Genomic DNA, 17,468 nt, shown 5'->3' with positions numbered 1-17,468 from the left:
TTCTAAATAGGGAAAGGATTTCATCAAGACTGTATATTGTCACCCTGCTTATTTAACTTAGATGCAGAGTACATCATGAGAAACACTGGGCTGAATGAAGCACAAGCTGGAATCAAGATTGCTGGGAGAAATATCAATAACCTCAGATATGCAGATGGCACCACCCTTATGGCAGAAAGTGAAGAACTATAGAGCCTCTTGATGCAAGTGAATGAGAAAAGTGAAAAAGTTGTCTTAAAACTCAACACTCAGAAAACTAAGATCATGGCATCTGGTCCGATCACTTCATGGCAAATAGATGGGGAAACAGTGTCAGACTGTATTTTTGGGAGGGCTCCAAAATCACTGCAGATGGTGATTGCAGCCATGAAATTAAAAGATGCTTACTCCTTGGAAGAAAAACTATGACAAACCTAGAAAGTATATTAAAAAGCAGAGACATTACTTTGCCAACAAAGGCCCGTCTAGTCACAGCTATGTTTTTTCCAGTAGTCATGTATGGACGTGAGAGTTGGACTGTGAAGAAAGCTGAGCGCTGAAGAGATGGATGCTTTTGGAACTGTGGTGTTGGAGAATACTCTTGAGAGTCCCTTGGACTGCAAGGAGATCCAACCAGTCCATCCTAAAGGAAATCAACTCTGAATATTCATTGCAGGGACCGATGCTGAAGCTGCAACTCCAATCCTTTGGCCACCTAATGCAAAGAACTGACTCATTTGAAAAGACCCTGATGCTGGGAAATATTGAGGCAGGAGGAGAAGGGGGTGACAGAGGAAGAGATGGTTGCATGGCATCACTGACTCAAGTTTAAGTAACTCAAACTCATTTGGACATGAGTTTGAGTAAACTCCGGGAGTTGGTGATGGGCAGGGAGGCCTGGCGTGCTAGCACTCCATGGTATCGCAAGGAGTCAGATATGACTGAGCGACTGAACTGACTGAATGTGTAATCCTTGAATATTCATTGGAAGGATTGATGCTGAAGCTCCAGTACTTTGGCCACCTGATGCAAAGAGCCGACTTATTGGAAAAGACCTTGATGCTGGGAAAGATTGAAGGCAGGGGGAGATGGGGACAACCGAAGATGAGATGATTGGATAGCATCACCCAGTAAATGGACCTGAGTTTGAGCAAGCTCCAGGAGATGGTGAAGGACAGGGAAACCTGGCCTGCTACAGTCCATGGAGTCGCAAAGAGTTGGACATGACTGAGCACCTGAACAAGAACAACAAAAACTGGTGATTCTGATAGTAAAACCTTATTTTCCTCTTTTGCAAACACACTTGATAAAGTCCAAAATCAACATTGTAAGGATGTCCAAAACAGTCTACTTCATTAACATTCCAGTTGATTCCAAAATGTAGAGCACCAGTAACTTAGTTTTGGTTTGGTTTTCTGATGGCAACATAGACCACACTGCCAAACTGAAATTCTGGGACTCTGAACAACCCTCCTGATAATGTGTTGTTTTTTTGCAGATCTAAAGTATTACATGTCAGGACATAAGAACATAAAATGAAACTAATGCAACTGAGACCCTGAATTTTTTATTTTGGTTAAATTCAAATAGCTACGTGTGGCTAGTGGCTCCTATATCATGCAGTGCAGCTTTAAATCCTTATTAATGAACTTGACTCAGCTCCAGTTTTTCTCAGCCTCAGTTCAGAATTGGAAATCTCTTGGAGGGAAAATCAAGTGGTACAGTTTGGATATGGGGTTTACTCTTGGATCAGTCAGCTATGGCTGGCATCATATAGTGCAGAAATGGCTGCTGAGGGCTTGCTTTTCTGTGTGTATCTAAGGCCATTCTCCCCCAACAAAGGGAATTATTATAAGCTGAAGTCTATTATAAGGTGGAGTGGTGGCTTACCTGATGGCTCAGTGGTAAAGAATCTAACTGTCCGTATAGGAAACATGGGTTTGATCCCTGATCCGGGAAGATTCCATATGCGGTGGAGCAACTAAGCCCCTGTGCCACAACCATTGAGCATTTGCTATAGAGCCTGTCAGCTGCAACTACTGAAGCCCATACACCCTAGAGCCAGGGCTCCACAACAAGAGAAGCCACTTCAATAAGAAGCCAAAGTACCACAACTAGAGAGTAGCCCCCACTCAATGCAACTAGAGAAAAGCCAGCGCAGCAACAAAGAATTATTTTAAAAAGATGGAGTGAGTTATTTAGGATAGACTAGGGCACCATATCAAAAAGCCTCTACATAAATTAGTGACCTAGAGAACAAAGGCAATTATTTCTTACTTGTGTATCTATTATGGGTGATTTAGTTTGTTAGGTTTGCTCTGCTCAATTTTTCAGAGATCTAGGTATCTTCGCGGAGAAGGCAATGGCAACCCACTCCAGTCCATGGGGTTGCGAAGAGTCAGACACGACTGAGCGACTTCACTTTCACTTTTCACTTTCATGCATTGGAGAAGGAAATGGTGACCCACTCCAGTAATCTTGCCTGGAAAATCCCATGGACGGAGGAGCCTGGTAGGCTGCAGTCCATGGGGTTGTGAAGAGTCAGACATGACTGAGGGACTTCACTTTCACTTTTCACTTTCATGCATTGGAGAAGGAAATGGCACCCCACTCCAGTACTCCTGCCTGGAAAATCCCATGGACAGAAGAGCCTGGTAGGCTGCAGTCCATGAGGTGGCTAAGAGTCAGACATGACTGAGCGACTTCACTTTGACTTTTCACTTTCATGCATTGGAGAAGGAAATGGCAAGTCACTCCAGTGTTCTTGCCTGGAGAATCCCAGGGATGGGGGAGCCTCGTGGGCTTCTGTCTATGGGGTCACACAGAGTCAGACATGACTGAAGCGACTTAGCAGCAGCAAGTCCTTGGACCAGTCCTTAAGTAGCAAATGGTTGCAGTTGGAGCAGAGGGAATAACATTTGAGCTTTGTATTATGGTACAGTGATCAAGAGTCCAGTTTTAGATGTTAGACATCTTATGTTCAATTCCCAACTTCGATTTGCTGGCTGATTTATTAATAAATTGCTTATCTTTAAGCCTAATAAAGATCATAAGTAATAGAGAACCACACACAAACTGGATTTAGCAAAAAGAGAAGTTGATTGGCTCATTAACCCAGGGGTTCAGCAGGTAGCTAGCTTGCAAGTTTTGATCAGGCAGGGCTCTTCTGTTTTTCTTCTTGTCACTGCTCTTTGCCTTCAGGCTGGCTTCTTTTGTGGTAGAGTGAGAAGATGGCACATTTACACCTATTTCACAAGGCAAATGTAGTTAAAATTTTTTTCTTCACTTAAGGAGTCTCCTTGAGCCGCCAACCCAGTATGTAGCAGGGAAAGTCTTTACCTTGACAAGTAATGGTACTTCCATTTCTTTTTTGATAAATCTCTGTCAAATAAATGCTGTGCCTTCCAGATTGTCTTTTTCTCATTCTACTCAGTCTATAAGGTGGATTCATAGTGAGAGTGGGAGGAGGGGTTATGTGCCCTAAAGACACTGAGAGAGAGAGTGTTTGCATTCAAATTTTATTTTTTATATTCTTAGCCATCCTTTCTTCAGGATGTCTAATGTTGGCTCCTGGGTCTATTGCATTGGTGTCTATAACCTCTTGTCGTTTAGTCCCAAGTCATGTCTGACTCTTGTGCGACTCCTATGGACTTGTAGCCCACCAGGCTTCTCTGTCCGTGAGATTTCCCAGGCTCCTCTGTCCATGAGATTTGCCAGGCAAGAATACTGGAGTGGGTTGCTGTTTCCTTCTCCAGGGGATCTTCTGAACTCAAGGATTGAACCTTCAATTCCTGTGTTGGCAGGTGTATTCTTTACCACTGAACCACCTGGGAAGCCCAATGTCTGCAGCTAGAGTCTTTAATTTATCTCTTGATGATGCAATCATACGCCCTAAGGCTCAGCCTTCCCCTTCATCTCTGTATTTTGTTGCCTTTCCAGGGGGGTCTCCTTGCTCTCAAGTTCCCCAGAGCATGTGAGAATGTTCTGTGCCTTGAACTAGACATAAGAGCTGAGAGCAGGTCAGGAATAATGACTCAGCTCTTTCCTCTAATTATGTCACCGTGTTTTATTCTGTTGGGGTCACCCCCATATTGGGAGAGAGAGAGGATTCTAAAGGACAGTCTTTTCCAATAATTTAGAAAAGCTACTTTACTCTCAACTTTCACTTCAACCCTGTCTCCATGAGATTTTGAGACAGAGGCATATCTGATTCTTTGTTTACACTAGGCCATAGGGGTTTTCTTCTTTCTCTTGGATAGTATCCCTCTTGTGTATATTCTGAGTCCTCTCTGGATTGTCCCTGCATTGTGGCAAAAGCCCATATTCATGCTTTAATGCTTTGAGTTTGATATAACAGGAAATGTGGAGAGTCCCTCTCTCTGTGAATACAGGTGTCATCAAGAGTAGAAACCATTCTCTGATTTCTCTTCTGAGGCTCTGCTTCGGAAAAGTGGACCCACCACACCTGTAACCTGGCAGATGAGGGCTGTGCAGGTGCGTGCCCACAGCTTGCCCAGCTGTGGTTTGGACCTTATTTTTAGATAAGTGTAACAGGAATTGTTGTAACATGCACCCTTTTAATTTTCAAGTCTTGAATTCTCTCTTGTTTAAATGGCAGTTGAAGTTATTCTACTTTTAGAAAACCCATCAGAAGGAAACACATGACCAATACAGAAAGAAAAAGTAAGTCAAATACCAAGACCTGGGCTATCAGGACAGGACACAGGAAAGAACGTGTGCTTTTAGGTAGGGTGTGTTTTGAATGAGGCGGTAGCTAAACAGGTATGTTCACTTTGAGAAAACATTATTATATGATTTGTGTACTTTTCTGTATGTCATTTCAAGTAAAGGTTTGTTTAAAAACATATTGAAAGCTACCATTTAAGTAAAGAGTCGGACATGACTGAGTGACTAACACTCACACACCATTTCAGTTCAGTTCAGTTCAATTCAGTCACTCAGTCATATCCGACTCTTTGTGACCCCATGAATTGCAGCACGCCAGGCCTCCCTGTCCATCACCAACTCCCGGAGTTCACTCAGACTCACATCCATCGAGTCAGTGATGCCATCCAGCCTTCTCACCCTCTGTTGTCCCCTTCTCCTCCTGCCCCCAGTCGCTCACAGCATCACAGTATTTTCCAATGAGTCAACTCTTCGCATGAGGTGGCCAAAGTACTGGAGTTTCACCTTTAGCATCAGTCCTTCCAAAGAACACCCAGGACTGATCTCCTTTAGGATGGACTGGTTGGATCTCCTTGCAGTCCAAGGGACTCTCAAGAGTCTTCTCCAACACCACAGTTCAAAAGCATCAATTCTTCGGCGCTCAGCTTTCTTCACAGTCCAACTCTCACATCCATACATGACCACTGGAAAAACCATAGCCTTGACTAGACGGACCTTTGTTGGCAAAGTAATGTCTCTGCTTTTGAATATGCTATCTAGGTTGGTCATAACTTTCCTTCCAAGGAGTAAGTGTCTTTTAATTTCATGGCTGCAATCACCATCTGCAGTGATTTTGGAGCCCCAAAAAACAAAGTCTGCCACTGTTTCCACTGTTTCCACTGTTTCCCCATCTATTTGCCATGAAGTGATGGGACCAGATGCCATGATCTTCGTTTTCTGAATGTTGAGCTTTAAGCCAACTTTTTCACTCTCCTCTTTCACTTTCATCAAGAGGCTTTTTAGCTCCACTTCACTTTCTGCCATAAAGGTGGTGTCATCTGCATATCTGAGGTTATTGATATTTCTCCCAGCAATCTTGATTCCAGCTTGTGCTTCCTCCAGGCCAGCGTTTCTCATGATGTACTCTGGTTAGAAGTTAGATAAGCAGGGTGACAATATATAGCCTTGACGTACTCCTTTTCCTATTTGGAACTAGTCTGTTGTTCCATGTCCAGTTCTAACTGTTGCTTCCTGACCTGCATATATATTTCTCAAGAGGCAGGTCAGGTGGTCTGGTATTCCCATCTCCCTCAGAATTTTCCACAGTTTATTGTGATCCACATAGTCAAAGGCTTTGGCATAGTCAATAAAGCAGAAATAGATGTTTTTCTGGAACTCTCTTGCTTTTTCCATGATCCAGCGGATGTTGGCAATTTGATCTCTGGTTCCTCTGCCTTTTCTAAAACCAGCTTGAACATTTAAACAAAGATAAAAATAAAAGTGGTCATCTGTTGGGTCCCAAACAGATTCACCTTTAAAGGATGAGTAGGGTTGTGATAGAGAAGTAGAGAAAGATTTTTATATTTGTTACATAATATGGAATAAATATAGGAAATATCCAGGGGATGTAAAATGAGCTTCTGTTGCAGCGTCTACGCACAAGGTATTGAGTGCTTGCTCAGCAGACTATCTCTTTGAGAACTGCTATTCCAAACACTCAGAGGTGAATCTCAGCAGCCTCATTAATAGTACATAACCCTGTCCATTCGGAGAAGGCAATGGCAACTCACTCCAGTACTCTTGCCTGGAAAATCTCATGGACGGAGGAGCCTGGTAGGCTGCAGTCCTTGGGGTCGCTAAGAGTCGGACACGACTGAGTGACTTCACTTTTACTTTTCACTTTCACTTTTCACTTTCATGCATTGGGAGAAGGAAATGGCAACCCACTCCAGTGTTCTTGCCTGGAGAATCCTAGGGACGGGGGAGCTTGGTGGGCTTCCATCTATGGGGTCGCACAGAGTTGGACACAACTGAAGTGACTTAGCAGCAGCTGCAGCAACCCTGTCCATTAATAGTATGTAACGCTGTCCTCTCATGTTGTACTATCCCCAGCTAACTAATCGGCCAGATAGGACTTAAACCAGTGAAGATAGATAAATATTTGACAACCTGCTTTACAAGGTAGAGGAGATACCATGATTTACAGTATTTGCCATTTTCTGTGGTGCACATTTTCTCACCATGATGTTTTCATCAATCAGCTCAAAAATTCCCTGAAAATTTAACAGTCAGCTCTCAAAACCCAGTCCCAGGGGCCCCAGCACACCAATGACTTAAGACAAAAGTGAAAGTCCCACTCTTTGAGACCTATGGGCTGTCCATGGAATTCTCTAGGCAAGAATACTGGAATGAGTAGCCTTTCCCTTCTCCAGGGGACCTTCCCAACCCAGGGATCGAACCCAGGTCTCCCTCATTGCAGGTGGATTCTTTACCAGCTGAGCCACAAGGGAAGCCCTGACTTAAGACAGGCAAGCCACAATCACCCTGAGAGGGAGAAGAATCCTTTTGATGGATTTATCATAAGGGTGAAGAAGTGTCTTTCCTATAAGGCCACCTCCCCTCATGTTCTCACACGAGCCCTAAATATAATGTAGAACACTTTTAAGAAATGCCTCATCACCAACATTTTTATGGACATAAATTGATATTTTCAGGGTCTGTGAAGATTGGAATTTTAGCCTACTCACAAGCTAACCAACTCTCCTGTTACTGTTTCATGGTATTGAAAGAAAACATCAAACACCTGTAGTTAGAGAAAAGGACTTTATTTCTTAAGGCCAAAGCGGTAGGCAGAGTGTTAGTATGATATTCATGGCGTTCCCTGTGACTCTGTTTCCACACCAGCAGCACAGGTGCCTAGGTGGATGAAGTGTGTTTTTTGTTGTTTGTTTGCTTTTGGATATAGGTGAGGAACATTGAGCTGGGCAGTTTCTCACTTTTATTATGAGTAGCAAGTGGACTAGCTCATTGTTTGGGATGTTACCTCTGCAAAACTCCTCAGAAATGGCTGGTAAGAGCAGTCTGGGTTTTACATTCTTGGCATATCTTGCAAAGGTGTGGGACATAAAGGATCCTGTGGATTGTGCATCCCATCAGAGTCCAAAAATAATTCAGAAGAATTGATCTGATAATGAAAAAGAATCTAAAAAGGAATATATACATATGTGGATAACTGAATGACTTTGCAGTACACCTGAATGTAGCACATTATAAATCAACTATATTTCAATTAGAAAAAAAAACCCTTCCCTGTACAAAAAGTTGGTCTATCAGTGTAAAATCATGTGAGGAATACCTTAGCCAATTTATTTAACTTCTGCTTTATTTTCATGAATGAGTGAAAATGATATAAAACTCTTATCTTATAAAATCTAAATATATCTTTCAATAAATATAAAATAATTCTAAGTGCTGAGTCCATTATGTCAGTTTAATTGACAACTTTTTTTTTTCTTGGTAGTACATTAAAAAATGGTTAATTGATGGCACTTGAAACTAAATGAAATATTCAATAATTCTCATTATTAGGCATGTGATTCCTTTTATTACAAACTCTGATTTTTATTACTGGAGTGTGGAAATACACTATAGTCAATTTAGCCTGCTATGTTACTAGCCCCCCCTATTTTCTTGTAAAATTATTTTTTTCTAATTGTTTTGTGATTCACTTGGTTTTTTAAGATATGTAATCACGTAGCCTTCATATGGAAATATTTTGAGATTTTTACTTATATTTATCCTTTTACATGATAAAGTTTATAGCATTTTTGGGTGTATTTTATAATTGTTAGCATCTGCATTATTTTGTTCACTAAAAATGGTGTCAAGAGGGATGGACTCTAGTCCTTTTCTTTCAGGATATGAATCATACAAGAGAACAAATACACTGACAAAAACATTAGGTGTGACAATATGTGAAAATAATGGATATTTGATTTTTTAAAAAAATTATTTATTTCGGCTGCACTGGGTCTCTGTTGCTGCATGGGCTTCTGGTTGTGGAGAGCGTGGGCCATTCCTTGCAGTGGCTTCTCTTGTTGCTGAGCACAAGCTTTAGGGTGACAGGCTTCAGCAGTTGTGACTTGAGGGCTGTTTTTGCAGCTCCCAGTGTTTGATCCCTGGGTCAAGAAGATCCCCTGGAAGAGAAAATGGCAACCCACTCCAGTATTCTTGCCTGGGAAATCCCATGGAGAAAGCAGCCTGGTGGGCTATAGTCTATGGAGTCACAAGAGTTTAAAACGATTTAGCAACTAAACCACCACTACCAGATATTCCATGGTTCTAGCACCATTTATTGAAAAGACTATTCTTTCTCCTACTGAATTACCTTGGCACTTTGTTGAAAATGCATTGTTCATATACGTGTGCATCTATTTCTCTACCTATTTCTGCATCTATTTTTGTTCTATTGATATACCAATGCCACATTATCATAATTACAGTAGCTTTATACCAAAATCTTGAAATCAGTACTCTCAGATTTTATGTTTTCAATCTGTTTTTACTATCCTAGGACCTCTGATTTCCATATAAATTTTAGAATCAGCTTGTAAATTTCTACAAGTGTGCTGTAAATCTAGTTGGCAATGCACTGACTCTATGTATCCATTTAATGAGAATTCATGGTTAATATTCCTGTTTATTCTTCTAATCCACAAGTGTTGCATATTTCTCATTTACTTTCTTCCAGGATTATCTCAGTTTCCAATGTATAGCTCTTATATATAGTTAAAATTAATCTTATTTTATTGTTTTTAATGTTATTTTAAATGAGTATTTAGAAGTTTTTGACTACTTGCTGCTAGAATATTGAAATGCAGTTTAAAAAAATATATATGTATTCATTGATTGTGCTGAGTCTTCATTGTTGCAGATTTTTCTCTGGTTGTGGAGAGTGGGGGCTTTTCTCGAGTTGGGGTGCACGGACTTCTCATTGCAGTGGCTTCTTTTTGCTCTAGGGTTGCAAACTTCAGTAGTTGCAGCATGTGGGTTCAGTAGTTGCAGCTCCCAAGCTCTAAAGCACAGGCTCAATAGTCTCAGCTCACAGGCTTAGTTGCTCCATGGCATGGGGGATCTTCCTGGACCAGGGATAGAACCCATGTCTCCTGCATTGGCAGGCAGACCCTTTACCACTGAGCCACTAAGGAAGCCCTGGAATTGGTTTATATACATTGACTTTATATCCTGTGATCTTGCTAAACTTACTAGTTCTAGCAATTTGTTCTGTTTAATAGTTGTACTATTTTCTGTATATTCTTTAGGATCTTATACATAATTATGTTCTGAATAACTCTGCTTTCTGCTTTTCCAATTTGAATCTTTTATTTCTCTTGCCAAATTGCACTGATCAGGACCTCCAATCCTCGTTGAAGAGAAACTGTCTTATTTTTAACTTTAAGGAGAAAGTGTTTAGTCTTCCACCATTAAGTACAATTTTAGCTGTACATTTTTCACAGATACCTTTTGTCAGGCTGAGGAAGTTCTTTTAGTTCCTAGTTTGCTGAAAATTTGTTGATATCACACTTTGGTATGATTTTGTGTCTTTCTTGCTCTGGGTTCACTGTGTTTCTTGGGTCTATGAGTTTAGAGTTTTCATCAAAGCACAAGGAACTTAGTGGTAAGGTAGGTGGACAGATACAGTCGGCTGAGGTGTACCCAACATGCGGTTTTTTCGGGAAGCACTTCCTTCCTCTTCTGTATTGTTTGGAGAATGGTTCTGTACCCCACAACCACCGAGTCTGTAACTGAAGCTGGGTTAATCACTGCCCTTCCTGGACTTGTCCGTTGAATTTACCTCTGGTGGCTCAGATGGTAAAGCGTCTGCCTGCAATGCGGGAGACCTGGGTTTGATTCCTGGGTTGGGAAGATCCCCTGGAGAAGGAAATGGCAAGCCACTCCAGCACTCTTGCCTGGAAAATCTCATGGACAGAGGAGCCTGATAGGCTACAGTCCATGGGGTCGCAGAGTCGGACACAACTGAGCGACTTCACTTAGAGCAAATAAAAATGAAGAAACTTGACACTGCCTGCACTCTCCCAGGACTTATGGAGCAAACTGCAGGAGACAAAAAATAAATTCAAAGGAGGACAGAACCATGGAAACAACCTAGATGTCCATCAGCAGATGAATGGATAAGAAAGCTGTGGTACATATACACAATGGAGTATTACTCAGCCGTTAAAAAGAATACATTTGAATCAGTTCTGATGAGATGGATGAAACTGGAGCCGATTATACAGAGTGAAGTAAGCCAGAAAGAAAAACACCAATATAGTACACTAACACATATATATGGAATTTAGAAAGATGGCAATGACGACCCTGTATGCAAGATAGCAAAAAAGACACAGATGTGTATAATGGACTTTTGGACTCAGAGGGAGAGGGAGAGGGTGGGATGATTTGGGAGTAATGGCATTGTAACATGTATACTATCATGTAAGAATTGAATCGCCAGTCTATGTCCGACACAGGATACAGGATGCTTGGGGCTGGTGCACTGGGATGACCCAGAGAGATGTTATGGGGAGGGAGGTGGGAGAGGGGTTCATGTTTGGGAACACATGTACACCTGTGGTGGATTCATGTCAATGTATGGCAAAACCAATACAGTATTATAAAGTAAAATAAAGTAAAAATAAAAATTAAAAAAAAAGGAAAAAAAATAAATATGAAAAAAAAAAAAATCAAAGGAGGACAGAACCAACCTAGAGAAAGCCCTGAAAATACTGAAGTTCTGGATCTAGCCATGTGGAGGCTTCTCTATTATTTGGACTTGTTAGTTTTGAAGGGCAATAAATACTGCTTTTGCTTAAACTAACTTGAGATTCAACAGACTGGTTCCAAATAGGAAAAGGAGTACATCAAGGCTGTATATTGTCACCCTGCTTATTTAACTTTTATGCAGGGTACATCATGAGAAACACTGGGCTGGAGGAAGCACAAGCTGGAATCAAGATTGCTGGGAGAAATATCAATAACCTCAGATATGCAGATGACACCACCCTTATGGCAGAAAGTGAAGAGGAACTAAAGAGCCTCTTGATGAACGTGAAAGAGGAGAGTGAAAAAGTTGGCTTAAAGCTCAACATTCAGAAAACGAAGATCATGGCATCTAGCCCTATCACTTCATGGCAAGTAGATGGGGAAACAGTGGAAACAGTGGCTGACTTTATTTTTCTGGGTTCCAAAATCACTGAAGATGGTGATTGCAGCAATGAAATGAAAAGACACTTACTCCTTGGAAGGAAAGTTATGGCCAACCTAGATAGCATATTGAAAAGCAGAGACATTACTTTGCCAACCAAGGTTCATCTAGTCAAGGCTATGGTTTTCCAGTGGTCATGTATGGATGTGAGAGTTGGACTGTGAAGAAAGCTGAGTGCTGAAGAATTGATGCTTTTGAACTGTGGTGTTCGAGAGTCCCTTGGACTGCAAGGAGATCCAACCAGTCCATCCTAAAGGAGATCAGTCCTGGGTGTTCTTTGGAAGGACTGATGCTAAAGCTGAAACTCCAGTACTTTGGCCACCTCATGCGAAGAGTTGACTCGTTGGAAAAGACTCTGAAGCTGGGAAAGATTGAGGGCAGGAGGAGAAGGGGACGACAGAGGAGGAGATGGTTGGATGGCATCACCGACTGAATGGACGTGGGTTGTGTAGACTCTGGCAATTGGTGACGGACAGGGAGGCCTGGTGTGCTGCGGTTCATACGGTCGCAGAGTCGGACATGACTGAGCAACTGAACTGGAGATTCTGGTTTTTACTTTTGTAAACTTCAGTGGCATCCTCATGTCACACCAGGAATCTGAAATTTCTTCTGAAGGAAAAGGAAGGGGTGTAATATAGTTAGGTTTACATTCTTGAAAACTTTGACTTTAGTGTGGGGGGAAAAATGGTGTCCAATTAGAGGGAGGAAAATACTTACAGACTCTTGTATGTGTATTAATGAAACAGGATACCTGACTAAACTCTAAAAACCTAAACTAGTGAGGTAATTGAAGAGATACTTCCTTAAATAAACAGACTTGCTTAGGATTTGGTGGCTAGGACTTCCCTGGAGGCCCAGTGGCTAAGAATCCTTGCTTCCACCGCAGGGGGAGTGGATTCATTCCCTAGTCTGGGAACTAAGATCCCACATGCCATATGGTGTGGCTGGGGGGAAAAAAATTGGTGACTAATTGAATTTGGAATGAAGGGAAAGAATTTAAAGATGAGATCCATATGTCTGACTTGAATAATTAGATGATAAAGACTGAGGTAGAAAACAGAGGAACAGGAGGAGGCAGGGGGCAGGGAGATAGGAATGAATGCTTTACTCATGTTTTGAATGAGGAGCTTCAGCAGTCATTCAACTGGAAATGTTCATTATAATGGCAGGCACTCAGGTGCAGGCTGAAGATATGATACAATAGTCCTAGCTCCCACATGGCAAACTGATTAAGGTTTAAAATTTATTTTTATTATCTATTTATTTTGGCTATTTATGTTTTTAAATATTTATTATCTATTTATAAAGGACAGAAATGGTATGGACCTAACAGAAGCAGAATATATTAAGATGTGGTAAGAATACACAGAACTATGCAAAAAGATCTTAATGACCTGGATTACAATGATGATGTGATCACTCTACCTAGAGCCAGACATTCTCGAGTGTGAAGTCAAGTGGGCCTTTGGAAGCATCCATATGAATAAAGCTAATGGAGGTGATGGAATCCAGTTGAGCTATTTCAAATCCTAAAAGAGGATACTGTTAAAACTGATGCACTCACTATGCCAACAAATTTGGAAAACTTGGCAGTGGCTACAGGACTGGAAAAGGTCAGTTTTCATTCCAATCCCAAGGAAGGGCAATGCCAAAGAATGTTCAAACTATCACACAATTGCACTCGTTTCACACACTAGCAAAGTGATGCTCAAAATCCTCCAAGTTAGGCTTCAATAGTACGTGAACTGAGAACTTCCAGATGTTCAAGCTGGATATATAGCAAAGGCAGAGGAAACAGAGATCAAATTGCCAACATTGGTTGGATCATAGAAAAAGCAAGAGTTCCAGAAGAACATCTACTTCTGCTTCATTGACTATGCTAAAGCCTTTGACTGTGTGGATCACAACAAACTGTGGAAAATTCTTAAAGAGAATGGAATACCAGACCACCTTACCTGCCTGCTGAGAAACCTGTAAGCAGGTCAAGAAGCAACAGTTAGAACAGGACATGGAACAATGGACTGGCTGTAAATTGGGAAAGGAGCACATCAAGGCTATATATTGTCACCCTGTTTATTTAACTTATATGCAGAGGACATCATGTGAAATGTTGGGATGGATGAAGCACACGCTGGAATCAAGATTGCTGGGAGAAATAATAATCTCAGATATGCAGATGACATCACCCTTATGGCAGAACACTGAAAACTCTGATAGACTTTTATTTTATTGGGCCCCCAAATCACTGAAGACGGTGACTGCAGCCATGAAATTAAGACGCTTGCTCCTTGGAAGAAAAACTGCAAACCTAGAGTGTATTAAAAAAATAGAGACATTACTTTGCTGACAAAGGTCTGTATGGTTTTTCCAGTAGTCACGTATGGATGTGAGAATTGGACCATAAAGAAGGCTAAGTGCTGAAGAATTGATGCTTTTGAAATGTGGTGTTGGAGAAGACTCTTGAGAGTCCTGAATATTCATTGAAAGGACTGATGCTGAAGCTCCAGTACTTTGGCCACTTGATACAAAGAGCTGACTCACTGGAAAAGACCCTGATGCTGGTAAAGACTGAAAGCAGGAGAAGGGGATGATAGAGGATGAGATGGTTAGACAGCATCACCAACTCAATGGACATGAGTTTAAGCAAGCTCCAGAAGATGGTGAAGGACAGGGAAGCCTGGTGTGCTGCAGTCCATGGGGTGGCAGAGAGTCGGACATGACTGAGCAACTGAACAGCAACAATTTTTGGCTGCACTAGATCTTCAATGGCACCCCACTCCAGTACTCTTGCCTGGAAAATCCCATGGGCAGAGGAGCCTGGTGGGCTGCAGTCCATGGGACTGCGAAGAGTCGGACACGACTAAGCGACTTCACTTTTACTTTCCACTTTCATGCATTGGAGGAGGAAATGGCAACCCACTCCAGTGTTCTTGCCTGGAGAATCCCAGGGATGGGGAGCCTGGTGGGCTGCCGTCTATGGGGTCGCACGGAGTCGGACACGACTGAAGCGACTTAGCAGCAGCAGCAGGTCTTCATTGGTGCGTGTGGGCTTTCTGTATGTGCAGCAAACAGGGGGCTACTCTTTCCTGCTGTGCACGGGCTTCTCGCTGCATGGGTTCTCTTGTTGCTGAGCGTGGGCTCTTGGCTCATGTGCGTCAGTTACTCAGTGCAATGTGGGCTCTTCCTGGAGCAGGGATTGAACTGGTATTCCCTGCACTGGCAGGTGGTTTCTTAACCACTGGACTATCAGGGAAGTCCCCTTCATTAATCTTAAAAAGAGTTAGTCTTCCATAGCTAAGTTCTAAAATAAATGTTTAATTTCTAACATAATACAGTAGATATGTTCATCCAAAAGGAAGAATAAAAGCAATAGTATTTTAACTAGTATGTGAAGCAGAACAAAACAATAAAAATAGATTACACTAGCTCTTACAAATTTTTGGATTTGAAAAAGTCTTCTCACTTGGCTTCAACCTCCTTATGAGGAAACTTTCCTTATGAGCAAAATAAAACTTCCAAGAGTTTAAATGATTTATCAGAAGACTCAAAAATATCCTGAAAAAAATTAAGGAAATTTAAATGAAAAAATTGATAAAAAATGGAAGGAAAGCATATGCCTTTCAAGACATTTAGATTCAGTGTTCTATTTCTTTATTTCCTTGATACGACTGTATCCCTATCATATTTTCCCCCTCATGAATAAGAGGAAGAAAGATGGAGGAGGGAAGTATCCTGAGGAAGAGAATGAGGAATCTGTGCGCCCTTGAGATGAAGTCAACTATAAAACATAAAAGAGGAGAGCAGAGAGGTTTTCAACAAACAAGTCACTAGGAAGTCAGGTATATACTAAAGAAATGCTGAACGTAGATTTCATGCAGTTCAGGACTAATATCCCATACCTTGTACAGTTAAAAAACATTAAAAAAAAGTTTTTTTTTGTATTTGTTTAGCTGCACTGGGCCTTAGTTGTGGCACGTGGGACCTTCTTTGCCACATGCAGAATCTCTAGTTGCAGCCAGCACGTGGGATCTAGTTTCCTGACCAGGGATGGAACCCATCCCTGCATTGGGAGCTTGGAGTCTTAACCACTGGTCCACCATGGAAGTCCCCAAAACAGCTTTTTCTTTCTTAACCATTTTGCCACACTAAAATGATTTATCTAGAAATATGTGTCACAATCAGGACTTTCAGTGACTCCTCACTGCCTACAATGAATGCACTGTTTCATATATTCTACTTATCATTCATTGCCTATAGATGTTTAATAGTCACTATAAAGAAATAACGTGTTGAATGAAAACCAAATATAAAATATATAAACAAAGCTGATAAACGTGATAGAACAATGCTACTCCAAGTTTGATTCACTTACCACCAGTATCATTGTCACACTGAAGGCGGAATATCTGTTTTAAACAGGTTATCAAAGCGACTCTTACAAATGTTAAGGTTTTACACTCTCCCAGATGATTAAAAAGGAGAAGAGGATCTTAACTTCTCTTAGTACTCTTACCCTCCAAATGATATTGAAAACATTTGCTACGTGGCTAGAATTCTTAAAGGTGTTATGTAAGGTGTTAAATAAATGATTCAGATTTCTGGATTCTTAAAGATCATTTAGCCACATTAGGTTACATTCCTTATGGAAGATATAGCTTCATTATTTTGAGTTTTATAAACTTAACATACATATTAATGTTCTTGTGGATAAATGTGCTTGTAGCAGAACTGGAATCATGGCTAAATACAGCATTTAAGCAAGACTTTCATCTTAAGTAGACATGATAGAATTTTAAATTTACAGAATTAACAATGTGTAGCATACATCCATTTTACATATTCGAAAAAATCTAAACTTAAGGAACTGAAAAGCTGAAAAATATGAGAGGTGGTGGTGCCTACTAATAAGGCACTATTTTGACATCCTATTAAATATTATAAATAAGAAGATTATAGGAGAAAAGGAGCTAAATTCTAAGAGAATAACTGTGGAGAGGGCAACCCATGATCTTGGGAAAAACATAAAAGTGGAAGGAAAAATATTTTGAAAACCGTCAAACATACATTAGTGACAACAGGTAGAAAGTCATTACTCTTGGTAACAAAAGGTAAGAGGAAAGGAGTCCATGTTCTTGTTTTTCTGTGAGTCCTGGTCACTCGCCAGACTTTTCTCTTTTGTTGCCATGACTTTGGGCACTTGGTTTTGCCAACCTAATTCTGTTGGAAGATTAGAAACTATATTATGAACAGTTTTGCTTCATATATGGTGTGTATCGGGTGAAACTCAGGTGTTGTGGTTACTGATGGGCAAAGGAGGAAGAGGCATCAGATGGGAAGCTCCATCCATGAACTGGTTATATCTTCTAACACAGTGGTTCTCAACCTGACATGTACTCGAACACCATGAAGGGCCTTAAAACAGTGCTGGGCTGGAGAATGGGAATTTCTAACAAATGCCCAGATGATGCTGATGTGCTGGTCTGGTGCACACACTTTGAGAAACACCAGTTTAAAGGAATCGGTAGTCCCAGGACAAAGAAGAGCTAGGTGGATGATG

General features: G+C 41.1%; 1 protein-coding gene across 1 annotated transcript in view; it reads right to left on the bottom strand.

Annotated features, from left to right (window-relative positions):
* Positions 1 to 12,403: 12,403 nt before the first annotated feature.
* NUP155 (nucleoporin 155) overlaps positions 12,404 to 17,468 on the bottom strand; it is a 56,398-nt gene continuing 51,333 nt past the window's right edge. Inside the window, exon 36 of the mRNA XM_052659035.1 lies at positions 12,404 to 12,520. The gene's annotated coding sequence lies outside the window, so the exon portion shown is untranslated. The remainder of the gene's footprint in view (positions 12,521 to 17,468) is intronic.

This window comes from Budorcas taxicolor, chromosome 20, assembly GCF_023091745.1.
Source record: "Budorcas taxicolor isolate Tak-1 chromosome 20, Takin1.1, whole genome shotgun sequence".
Classification (NCBI taxonomy): Eukaryota; Metazoa; Chordata; class Mammalia; order Artiodactyla; family Bovidae; genus Budorcas; species Budorcas taxicolor.
The sequence above is the reverse complement of the archived record's forward strand: the minus strand, read 5'-3'. Positions and strand labels throughout refer to the sequence as shown.